Below are 13,581 nucleotides of genomic sequence, written 5' to 3' on the forward strand. Positions count from 1 at the left end.
AGCTGTGATGAACATGGAGCACAGATACCTCTTTCAGATAGTGAGTCTCAATGACACTTTGAATGGGATATTAAACTGAGTAACCCAAAAAGTCAGGGTCTCTGCTCTTCACATATTATCTCAGGAAACAGCTGTGGCCCTCTGAGAAACCTGGGCCATAGAAAATCCAGTGAGAATGCACAAAGTACATTAATTGATAAGCTTTAGTGGATGACACACATTTATTGAAACAGTTTGCTACACACAAATTGCTAAGAAATCATATTAAACCAGTACATAACAGTGTGATGAAGTCTGTTTCTATTTGCTTTTCTACTCCCATGGCAAATTATCAATCTCTTAATCCTCTTAAAAATATATTTTAAAGTTGATAAGGAGGATCATATGAAAATCATAAGCCATAAAAAGGACTATCAAGTGATTTGGTGGCTGTTATGGGAAAGCAGAGATTTCATTCTTGACAAGTAAAGAAAATGGTTTCCTACCACTTAGTTTGGAGTCTAGGCAGGTTTGAAGAGGGAATCTGATGGACAGAAGATGGGGAGGGGGTGGTCCATGGGACTGCCAGGTTATTATCCAAAATCCACGGCCCCAACTTCTGAAACTGGATGGAGTTGGCGACTGAGAATATCATGGTAATTCTAAGAATAACAAGGGTAGATTTTAACAGGTACTTGCCATTGCTATAATCCCATCCCCTTCCTCATCCCAAATTGTAGCCTTTCCAAAGGCCCCTGGGCAGTCAGAATATTTGCTGCAATAGCCTTTGTTACCATTTTTTCTTGTAATATCCGAATTTCCATGCCCTGAGAATGTTGACTAGACTGCTTTCCACTAATAAGTCCTTTAGTCACTGAATTGGAGAGCTGGAAGGCAGGCACCGTAGAGACTGACCTAGTTCTCTCCACCCCACTACACAGAGGCAGATTCGAGAGTCACAGGGCTCACCTGGGTGCCAGGCCCCCGAGGAGTCCATTGGTTCTGCAGCATACCACAAAGGATAAAGTACACGTTTATATTTTAAACTTATAAAAAATGTCAGAGGCCTGTAAAATATGTAGTCGTGAAAACATAAAATTCTAAAGGATGGTTTTCATTATTGTTTCTGTTGCTTTTCAGGGAATGAACAAGACTTGAGAGCTAACTGGTTCAATGATTAGTTGTTCTTTATTTTTTCCCCCCTAAGCCTGCCAGGGAGTGGCGTCTCTTTCTTCTTGCACTTTGGCCTATACTCAGCTCTGGGTTGTAAATCCACAGACTAGATGGCTTCCGCCCTATGTATTTGCTGGTCCTCTTCATCTTGGCAGGCGGATTTTATCTTTTTCTTACAAGTCTAAAACCCAAGAACAGTCTTTGACACCTTGCTTCCTCCAGTATTCCTGTTCTTTCCTGTGCTCAAAGGTGATTGTTGATCTAATTAATCCACTAATTAGACTATATTTAGAAGGCGGCTGATAGAGACCACATAGCTGTTACAGAAAAGCACAGGGAACATAGGTTGAGTTATTGTGCAAAAATGTGTATAAAGCTTGTATGTGGGGGTGTGTATTTGGGTTCCAGAGCTGAATGTCATTAAGCTGAGATCACAGAGTGCAAAATAGGATTTGGAATAAATGATAGGGTGGTTATCTAGTATTTTCTTAGAGACCCTTCTGCTCAGAACTGTCAAAACAGATTGTGTAAATAGACTAGACTGCTTGGCCAGCATGGCTCAGTGGTTGAGTGTCGACCTATGAACCAGTAGGTCATGGTTCAATTCCCCACTAGGGCACATGCTCCGGTTGCAGGCTTCAGTGTGGGGCGATCCCCATTGTTGAGGGAGCCGATCAATGATTCTCTCTCATCATTGATATTTCTATCTCTCTCTCCCTCTCCCTTCCTCTCTGAAATCAATAAAAATATATATATTTTAAAAACTATAAATAGACTAGATTGAGGGAGGTAATCCTGATCGTATTGATGAAATGCTCTTCTGAATGACAGGATGTAAACATTCTGGTCTGTGTTCAGTAGTGGCCTAAAGTAGCCCTGGACAATTAATTCTTAATCTGGAGGTGGATTTCTCAAAATAACTCCTTATTCCTCTTTCCCTTTCAGCAAAAGGAAACTTGCTGAGAAAGGGCAAAGCAAGGATTCCTGAGTCCTGGAATTTAAGGTTGGCCTTCTAAGGACCCTCCAGTTGTTTTGATATCCCCAGAAAAGATGTTTAAAGAATAAATGGAAATCTGTATTCATATATGAAAACTCCATTATTTCCCAATATTGGCAACTTATTTGAAACAATGAAACAACTGAAACACTTTTTGAGAGATTCAGCTATAGACAACTAGCTTGACCCCTGATCTAGATCAAGGATTTAATTCTAATTAATTCTAAAAAAAATATATCAAAAGCAGGACTTCCCGAAGATAAGATATAGTAACAGGGATATGATTTATCTTTCTGTCTGGAAAATAAATTTTAAAATGAAAAATAAAAACGACAAAATAGAAGGAAAAAAATGGCTTCCAAGTCATTGGACATCGGGCAGGTAGACTAGCAATCCATTAGAGAAGAGAAACAAATGAGGAGAACCCTAAAGTTGCTCTAACTTACTGCCTGGCGAGTGTCCAGGCTGCGTTCAGGGTGAGATTGGAGGCTCAGGCAAAGCCCAGCAGCCTACTTAAGTTGAGGACATAGCATTGCGAGGCCAATGGAGGCAACAACAGCGGGAATTCAGGGCAGAGTTCCAGAGAGGAGAATGCTGTAGAGCAGCCGTGGGCAAACTACGGCCCCGCAGGCCGGATCCGGCCCGTTTGAAATGAATAAAACTAAAAAAAAAAAAGACCGTACCCTTTTATGTAATGATGTTTACTTTGAATTTATATTAGTTCACACAAACACTCCATCCATGCTTTTGTTCCGGCCCTCCGGTCCAGTTTAAGAACCCATTGTGGCCCTCGAGTCAAAAAGTTTGCCCACCCCTGCTGTAGAGTCTGACTAGCAACTGCCTATGAAGAAGCTTCCCAAAGCCCAGGGAACAACCACCCAAAAGGATCAGGTATGATTTCTCAACCTCAGCACTACTGACCTTTTGGGACAGATAATTCTTTATTTTGGGGGCTACGGGATGTTCACCAGCATCCGGGCTTCTACCAACCAGATGTCAGTAGCAACACCCCATCTCCACACTGAGCTGTGAAAACCAAACATGTCTCTAGACATTGACAGATGTCCTTGGTGGGGCAAATTTGCCCCCAGCTGAGAACTAGTGGCTGGGAGGGATTAATAACATTGATTTTTTTTCATTTTATAACTTGTACTCAGCTCTCGTACCAAATTCTCTGGTTCACACTGGAATTTTAATAAAGTTCCTTAGGATTCATCAACAGCTAAAGGATATCTTGTGTCTTTATTTCTACTTTATGTAACTCTTATTTTGTTTTCTGTTCTTACTGCTTTGGTTAGGACAGTGGTCGGCAAACTCATTAGTCAACAGAGCCAAATATCAACAGTACAACGATTGAAATTTCTTTTGAGAGCCAAATTTTTTAAACTTAAACTATATAGGTAGGTACATTGTTATTAACTTAATTAGGGTACTCCTAAGGCTTAGGAAGAGCCACACTCAAGGGGCCAAAGAGCCGCATGTGGCTCGAGAGCCGCAGTTTGCCTAACGTAGGATCTCTGAAACAGTGTCTTCTTAAACTACAGGGAGAATTTATTGGAAGGCTGAAGAGCCAGGCTTGGTACTAGGATAACACGTGACATTTCCCTTCTATTTATGCATCAGTTTTTTTTCAAGATTCAAAGCTGTGGAAGGGAAATTTCAACTGGTTGAACTTAAGTCTTCTGCCCACACTTTGCAGTATTGGGACAATGAGAAGATTAGCTCTTCAACTTCCCAACAGGGAGGTCAACTAATCCAGATGCAACACAGTAGAGGAGAGACAATACACCTGAGAAAGCCTGGAGATGCCAGGTTTCCAAAAGTGAACGATTTCTTTTTGAGTAGGCATCTTATGGGAATAACTTTGTTGTGAAATCAGTCCTAATGCCCACTCCCCTTTTGTAAAAATATTTCATATTACCCCCTATATTAGTCTGCTTGTGCTACCATAATGAAAAACCATAACCTGAGTGGTCTAACCAATATAAATTTATTTTCTCACAGTTCTGGAAGCTGGGACATTGAAGACTAAGGAGCTGGCAAGGTGGGTTTCACTCTGAGGCCTCTTCTCATTGCTGTAGGGGGCCACTATCTTGCTGTGCACTCACATGGCCTTTTCTTGGTGCCTGTGTGTGTGTGTGTGTGTGTGTGAGAGAGAGAGAGAGAGAGAGAGACTGGTATCTCTGGGTGTCTCTTATAAGAGGGCACCACCCTCATGACCTCATCTAACCCTAATGACCTCCCAAAGGCCCATCTCCAAATACCATCATATTGGGGGTTGTTTTCAACATATGAGTGGGGTCGGGGGCAAGAAACACAGTTCAGTCCATAGCACCCTTTTATTATCCTGAGAGGAAATGCATAGATAATATAACTGCCTATATTCACAATTTTATAAAGTGAATATGATCACCTGGAATATAAAGGAGACATCTGAAAAAGTAATTCAGAATAAGATGCTATGAAAATTTTTGATAAGAAAGTGCTTGGGCACAACTCTACTAGAAAACATGAGTAGGCAAATATCTGACGAGGCATAGAAATACCATGAATATGACTATTAAAATATAGACTGCTGCAAATGTGTGGGCTGGTCATTCAAATTACCATGAGACTGAAATGGAAAACAACTCCTAGTAACATTCTGATCCAAACAGAATATAATCTTCTGTTTATTTAAACGGTACTTGCGTTTCTAAAAGTTTGGTATTAAAACCATGTTATTTTGCCCTAGCCAGTTTAGCTCAGTGGCTAGAGTGTCAACCTACAGACTGAAGAGTCCTGGGTTTGATTCACATCGAGGGCATGTACCTTGGTTGCAGGCACCCTGGTCGGGGCACATGCAGGAGGCAACCAATCAATGTATCTCTCTCACATTGATGTTTCTCTCTGTGTGTGTCCCCCACCTCTTCACTCTCTCTAAAAATCAGTGGAAAAATATCCTTGGGTGAGGATGAACTAAAACCATGTTATTTTTGTATTTATATGTAAAATGAAATTAGGTTCTAAGCTCAGATTGTTATAAAGAGGGCATGCTCCCACAGGTAGTGTGATATGATAAGGTAGGCACTGACCAGTCAGAAGGACACTAGCTGTGGCCACCACTGCTGGGCATTCCCATTTGATCAATGGATTGTGTGTGTGTGGTTGGGGCAGGGAGTTCCAAAGGGTTCCTAGGGAAGAAGCTGTGGCAATTGGGGCATCTGGGAGGCAGTGGCTGTTTACCAGCCATCATGTTAACATATTATTCTTTTAACAATTGCTTCAAAATGTCTACCTCTCTTTAGGTTAATTCTAGAAGTAGTTCACTAAAAATCAAGCATTTCTTTTAGTATTCTCTTATAGCTATTTCATATTCAGACTAGAGGCCCAGTGCATGAAATTCATGCATGGGTAGGATCCCGAGGCCTGGCGGGCAATCAGGGCCGATCGGGGCCTTCTGGCTGCTGGCTGGGGCCTTTCTTCCCCAGCTGCTGGCTGCTGGCTGGGACCTTCCTTCATTCCGCACCACCCCCTGGTGGGCAGCACACATCATAGCCAACGATCGAACTCCCAGGGGACACTTTGCATATTAGCCTTTTATATATATAGATATATCTGTGTTTGTAGCTTTTTTATAATTTTGTACTTGTTTATAATTTCTAACTGTGTATTTTCCCACGGTTTTCAGAGATATATATATTTAATGGTTCTTTCTTATTCTTCTTTGAGTTTTCTCTGTTTAATTTTAGTTCTAATTTTAATTCTTCTAATTGGAGATTTATGTTAGTCTTTTTATAGTTTCTTCTTAATTTTCTCTTCTTAATTTTTATTGATGAAAACATGTAAGACTATAATTTTCTTGTATCTAATTGTCTTAAATTTTAAAAAATATTTGTTCTAATCTAGACTCAACTAAATACTATACATTTCAATTTATTGATGTTTCTCAAGTTTTTTAAAAAATATGTTTTTATTGATTTTAGAGAGAGAGAGAGAAACATCGATGCATCAACATCCATCTGTGGCCTCCTACATACCCCTTGTCAGGGATTGACCTGGCAACACGAGGCAGGGAGGGAGAAGGGGAGGGGGACGACAACACATGTGTCCTGACCAGGAATCAAACTGGTGACCTCTTGGACCATGGGTCTATGGTGCCTGGGTCTGTGCTATGCTCAATCACTAAGCGATACCAGCCGGGCTCAAGTTTCTTTTTAAAAGCAACTTTATTGAAGTAAAACGTTCACAAATGAAATGAACACATTTCAAGTATGTTGTTCAATGAGACTTAACAGATATATATCGACACTCAGGATGCAGAATATTTCTATGACCATTAAAGGTTTCTTTGTGTCTTTCGCCAAATCCCAATCCCCACACCCGCCCCAAGGCACCCACGTTTGTGCTCATTCACTTTCAGTTACATATTAGTCTTTCCAACATTCCCTATGAATGAATCATATACAGTGGGTGCTTTTTCTATCAAGCTGCTGTTTAATAGTAATATTAAGCAGGGAAACACATAGAAAGTGCTTCTAAGCCTGACACTGTGAGTGCTTATAAATCTTAGCTATTTTACTATGATTCCTTGGCTAGATTAAAAAGTTTTGTGCTTCTAACACTGTGCTGTGCATGCAGTAGGTGCTTAATACACACTTTTTTTGTTTGACTGTAGAATATAATTAATTTGTAACAAATATTTCCAATGTGTTCCAACCACTTTGCAAACATGGATTCACTTATTGCTCAAAACGACCCTATGGGGCAGGTAGCTTATCTCAGGTAACAAAGGAGGAAACCGAGGCACAGAGAGAGTCAGAAAACACGCGTCAGGTCAGATATCTGTAAATGACGGAGCGAATTTCAACCCAGGCACGCGGGCTGCTGCCCAGTCTGGGTGCTTAAACACTGCGCCATGTGTCTGAGTCCATGAAGTGCAATCTTAGCCCAAACAGTGCGCTCCAAAATGTCCTTGGTTCTCACCACACTCCCATGATAAGGACCTATTATCCCAATTTGGCATATGAGACAGCTGAGGATGGAACCACCTAGAGTCACTTGCCTCTTCCGTGCCAGGCACACCTGACTCCAAATCCAATGCTTTCTCCCTCCTGATGTCACTTCTTCACGAAGAAGCCATTACATTCATGCAATAACGAGTCCAACTTTGGCAGACGCGGTCTGCATATTCAGTCTGAGCCGTATTGGCAAAATCTCAATCAGCGGGTCAGTTTTGAGAAATGCAGTCAAGTCTCAAATCATTCCCTTTCCTCGCTCTTTTCCTGGCGCGTAATGCCTCTCCTTGCCCACTAGAGGGCAGATTTGTGTCGTCACTTTCTTCTCCGAGAGGAAAAATGAGGATGCCCCGCCAAGTGGGAAGAACCACAAGCCGATTTCCTTGCAGATTGAAGTGTGGACGGCCTTAGCTCCTTGGAAGGCAGGTGATGAGATGGGAGGCCATACAGCACCTCATGCCTTGTGATCGCATTCTGATTTCTGCAGAAAAATTCAGGAACAGCCGTTCCCGGTTCCTTTACTCTTTCTGAGATCTCAGCTACTGAGGTGAAGATGGAGACGCGGGAGTGAGTCGGGAGATGATAACAATGCTTGGGAGCAGGATGAGTTCCGGTGGCTTGGCGTTCTCAAGCTGCTGCTGAGAACAGTGGGGCGGGGTGCTGCTATCACTGTCACCAGGGCTTGCAAATGCCACCTGCTGGGAGCAAAGTTCCAGGGGAGAGCTGTGGGCCAATCACCCTCGGTCTGGTTTCCAGGGTGTGCTCAGCAGGCAGCTGGTGTGCCCCAAGGAGCCCCAACAGGGTGAGGCAAGTGCCCAATTCGGTGCCATTGTCATTCTCCTTAGCCCCATCCCTATTATAAGCTGCTTGGGTTCGGTGGGGGAGGTGGGGGGGGAGAGAGATGAACCTGGCTGCATGAGCTGCCTCTCTGAACATGCCAGCAGCCTTGAGCTTCTAGCTGCCACAGCCTTTCTAAGCGACTTGTAGCTAAACTCCTTCACAAGGTTCCCAGGTGCAGCAGGGGTGCAGGAAAGGGCATCCTGCTCTTCTCCAGAACGGGGAGTGGAGGTCCTTTAAGAAAAACAAATCTAAGGGCAGGGCCAAAACCTTGGGAACTAACTATCTGTAAACCTAGGTGGGAAGAATGGGCCCCTGTTGTTTGGCTCCGTGCTCATGCAAAGGCTCTGTTTGCAGCCCATTTGGGGGCCACGGACCTCAGGCTCACCTCTGTCATTTGAATGTATGTGACATTCTTTTGGTTCTATCTCTTCCAAGTACCTGCTTCTCTGAGCTCAGTTCTGAGTATGTCTGTTGGCCTGCCCCACATCCTCACCTGTTTGAACAGGAAAGTTACCAGTGGGAACGGGCTACTCAGAGGAGTTCCATGCCGAGAACCAGGGAGCCAAGGTGGCTGTGCCCTGGGGGCCTGCAATGGAGGCTGCTCTGAAAAAGTCACTCAAAGCCTTTATTTACATGGTGGGCCCTTAAGGTCCTTAGGAACTAGGAGGCACTTTTGTAATTTTATCGTGTCTTCCCCAACGTCTCCTGCCAAGAAAAAAGAAAAGCTACTTCTCTGGATACTATTATTTCACAAGGAGTAAATATTATGGATAGTTTAAAAGGATAGAGTAAGCCTGGCTGGCGTGCGTGGCTCAGTGGTTGAGCATCGCCCTATGAACCAGGAGGTCACGGTCAGGGCACATGCCCAGGTTGCAGGCTCCATCCCCAGTGTGAGGCATGCAGGAGGCAGCCAATCAATGATTCTCTCTCATCATTGATGTTTCTCTCTATCTCTCCTTCACCCTTCCTCTCTGAAATCAATTTTTAAAATCAATTTTAAGCCCTGACCAGTTTGGCTCAGTGGGTAGAGCGTCGGCCTTCGGACTGAAGGGTCCCAGGTTCGATTCTGGTCAAGGGCATGTACCTTGGTTGCGGGCACATCCTCAGTAGGGGGTGTGCAGGAGGCAGCTGATCGATGTTTCTCTCTCATCGATGTTTCTAACTCTCTATCCCTCTCCCTCTCCCTTCCTCTCTATAAAAAAATCAATAAAATATATTTTTAAAAAAATCAATTTTAAAATAATAATAATAAAATAAAAAGATAGAGTAAGAAGACCCTGAGTCCTAAAACTTTCAATCTTAGAATAGCTACCTGCCCTCTGTAAGCCTCAATTTCCCCATCTGTAAAATCAAAATTTTGGTACAACTGAAAGTGTTGAGTCCTTGCATACAGTATATACTCAGTAAAAGTTGGTTGTTCTATTACTGTTTGCGACATTCTGCAAAGAGGGGTCCCTTTGATCCTCATTGTGATGACAGTAGCTACTGAAACACTGCCCTCAGTCACTTCTGGACGCTGAGTGTTCCCACCTGTTGACTGTTTTCTTGAAAACTGTTGTGAAAACCCATCTTTTTCTTTGGCAGACGTTGCCTTATGTAACCTCCACCCCGCTCACCCAGAGAAGCTGGAGGAAAGGGAAGGAAAAAACGCCTAGCTTCTTGGAGGCCTCTTCCAAGCTACCCAGCACTAGAGTGATGATGAAACCCAGGTCAGAGGGTTGGAAATGCCTGAGGGGGAGAGGCGAGGCCTGAGTCACATTCTGCATTGCTATTAAAATTCTTACCCGCCCAGATCCTGTTCCCTACAAGTCCCATGTAATTTATTTCAGGGCCTGTGCCTGGGTGCATCTGTGTGTCTGCTCTCACATGTACTTATGAGGCAGCAAAAATCCATTGGATTGCTTTCACTCTGGAGCTAGTTTAAATGGTTATAAGAAACACTTCTTTTTTTGATAGCTGCATTAAATTTCTGAGTATAGATATATTTAACCAGTTCCTTACTGATCTTTCTCTATTATAACCAATCATTTATAGAATACCCATGTGCATACATTAAGTGACCTATAAGATACACTCTTAGAATTGGAATTGCTGCGATCAACATGCATATCAAATTGTGTAATTTTGATAGACTTTTACAAATTATTCTCCATAAGATTCTACCAATTGCCATTCTTGCTAGCAATTGTGTGAGAACCTTCAATAAAGATTTGAAGAATAGAGAAATGGTGAATTTGCAGTCACATACTCATTTTGGGACCATAAAATTTCTCTTTTGGGCCAGTGGGCAAAATCTCCCCAATATGTAATCAATAATTCAAGTGCTAGAAAATTGATTTCCTTTAAAAGGCCAGTAACTTCCTTTGTTCTGAGTGTAAAGGTAATGTTACCCAATGACCTTCATTTGAAAGTGCCTCCCAATTTTCTCTCTCACTTTAGCTGGTTAGACCTTTGTTATTCCCCAAACAAGAGACTGGTGGGGTTAAGGAGACATCCCAGGATGCACAGTTGTCATGATGATCATTACAGCGAGCAGAGAAAGGAACTAGAAATTCCTCCCTCCACAATTAGCCTTTAAAAAGTTTTGCTTCTGCCCAACCAGCGTGGCTCAATATTTGAGCATCAACTCACAGTTCGATTCCTGGTCTAGTCACATTCCCAGGATGTAGGCTCATCCCCAGTCGTGGGCATGCAGGAGGCAGCCCATCTATGATTCTCTCTCATCATTGATGTTTCTCTTTCTCCCTCTCCTTTCCTCTTTGAAATCAATAAAAAAAAATATTTTGAAAAAATAGTGGTGCTAAGTGTTTCTACTAAAACTCATCTAATCTGCATTCATGAGGATCTCAAGGAAATTGTGGTAAACAACTATTAAGGCTTAACCAGTGTTGGTGAGGTGGCTCTAGAGTGAATCCCGGGCTCTGTACTGCAGAGGTATTTTAGGTCAGGTCCCCTCGCCCCAGAACTTCAGGTGACCACACTCCTGAATGAGGTTCATGAAGGTAGTTTTCCCAGGAGAAGGGGAGTGAGAGAAGCAGGATGGGGCAGGGGAAGGATTAGTGTTATTCCTGCGTGCTCACAAGTTGACTGGGGATGAATTATGTATCAGTTTCTGCATTTACTAATATAAGAGTAATTTGGTCTTAATGGCTCTTTTTCTCCTTAGATTCCAGGAAGCTCAGAGCTTACTATAATGCCCAAGGTAATCATATTTGCCTAATTAGGGCTAATATGATAACTATCACTACCCTTCCCCCTCCACACACACACATCGCTTGTATATTGATTTTACTTTTCTGTGTTCGTTTTGCTCTTGTATAGATAAGACTATTACTCTAATGGTAATAGTTCCCATTGACTGAGAGGTATTGTACTAAATTCTTTGCATCTGTTATCTTATTTAATCCTCCCAAGAATCCTGTAAAATCCTGATTTTACACATGAAGAAACTAAGGCCTAGAATGGTTACTTTTCCAAGATGATAATGGTAGTAGGCGACATAGCCTGGGTTTAGACTCGGGTAGTCTGTCTTCTAGATCGTCTCTTCTATTTCTTTTATGTTTTGCTAATTGGTAGAATTAACCTATAAATAAATATTACTGGTAGAGCCATTACTCATCTAGGGGAGATGATGATACTCACCCACCTGTTTATACCGGTCGACTTGCCCAGTCACAGGTTTTCTTGGAGGCCTACACCATGTTCTGGCTTCGGATCAGAACAGCACTCTCTGTGCTCACCTGGCTGGAACCCCATGGCTTTGCTCCAGAGGCCTTTGAAGCACTGACAGATAGCTCACCCACCATCCGTTGGCGGTTGCAGCCTCAGGGAGGACATGCTCCTCTGGACCACACTTGAGCTGCCTTCCATGAGTCACTGCTCTGTCTGCGCTCTCTTTTATGGGCCTTGCCAGGCCTAATGAGCCTCCTTTGATACTCTGCTCTGTAAAAGGCTGTCTCTCACTGTCTGCTCTCAAAAGGTACCTGTGTCTTTTTATTCTTGCCTTCACCTTCGTTTGGTGATGTCTGATGCTTTTGATCATCCTACTGTGCTTTTTAGAAGCTAGAATTTCCAACATCAGCCTTAATTCCCATTTCATCCAGAGACGGGAAATACTCAGAACCTGCCAGACTGTCCTCCCTCCTGAGGGCGAGAGCCTCAGTGAGGCAATGTCTGGAAAGTGACAGGAGTGTCTTGAAGGTGGGCAAAGGTAGACGTGAATTGTGGTCCTCACATGATTTTAAACTGTCTCTGTTCTGACAGTTTTAAATTTGTTATCAGCTTGTTAAATAAATCCTCTTGCGTTTGTTTAGATGTTGGCTATAATTTTTGATTCCTTGTAAGACTAAGGAGAAGACATTTTAATTGGCCAAAGGAGGCATGTGATGACAAAAGGAACAGTGCCAACAAGACAGGTCTCCCTTCTAGGCACCTCCAACCCCACCTGACTCCACTCAACATGTCTGCCACCTGCTCTCAGCCATTGATAAACAAGCTGGATACGAGAGTTATATTGGCAAGGTTGTCTTAAAGTTTGAAAGGTGCATTGACAGGATCATATATGCAATACATTATTTTAAGGTAATAATGGTGTCACACTCTAGCCACAGGGCCATAGCATCACTCTCTGAGGCAGCCCTAGGAGCAGGCTTGGAAACAAAAGGCTGTGGTGTTTGCACAACAGAAGATTTTGCGGGTTTGTTTCCTTTGATTTCCCCAGGAGCAGACACAGTAGTGTTATACGTTTGGAATCAGTTTTTATCTGTTCGGGTTAGAGAATGGATGGAGACCTACCTTTATAGAATGCAGTCATGATGGAAAACAGAAAAAGCGTGAGTAGACAAGACCTCATTGGGGTAGGAGGGTGAGAGGGATGCCAAGGTGAGGGATGAGTGTGGGAAAGCTAGTGGGAATGAATGAATCAATGAATGAATGAATTTCTTGCAGGATATATAGTAGGGCTGATATCTAAAGCCCATCCATTTTCCACCTGTTTCTTGAGACCTCCAATAGAGTGGGTGACATCTTTCCTTATTCTTTTTTGTTGTTGTTGTTAATCTTCATCTAAGGATATTTTTCCATTGATTTTTAGGGAGAGTGGAAGAGAGAAGGAAGGACAGGGAGAAACATCGATGTGAGAGAAACACATCAATTGGTTGCCTCTTGCACGTGCCCCAACCAGGGCCCAGGCCAAGGAGAAGCCTGCAACCAAGGTATGTCCCTTTGACTGTGCCCTTGACCAGAATCAAACCCAGGACCCTTTGGTCCACAGGCCGACGCTCTATCCACTGAGCCAAATCGGCTAGGGCTTTCCTGATTCTTCAACAGTCCATTTGCTTAGTGTCCCTCTTCAGTACTGACTCCCTCCCTCCTCTCTTCATCCCTCCTTCCTAATAATTCTACTCTGAGCCAGGAGAAGACAAGGTTATGACTGCTAAAAGACACTCAACATTTGAGCAGAGAGGCAGGTTCCCATGGTAACCATCCACAGACAGCATGGCAGCATGTGCTACTAATTCTCTGTAGGCCTCAGCTCCCCGCCTGGCCGTGGCCTGTGGGAGGCAGTGGGCAGACTCTCGGTAGCATTTCCACACT

This window comes from Myotis lucifugus, unplaced genomic scaffold (genome assembly GCF_000147115.1).
Source record: "Myotis lucifugus unplaced genomic scaffold, Myoluc2.0 scaffold_39, whole genome shotgun sequence".
NCBI classification, from domain to species: Eukaryota; Metazoa; Chordata; class Mammalia; order Chiroptera; family Vespertilionidae; genus Myotis; species Myotis lucifugus.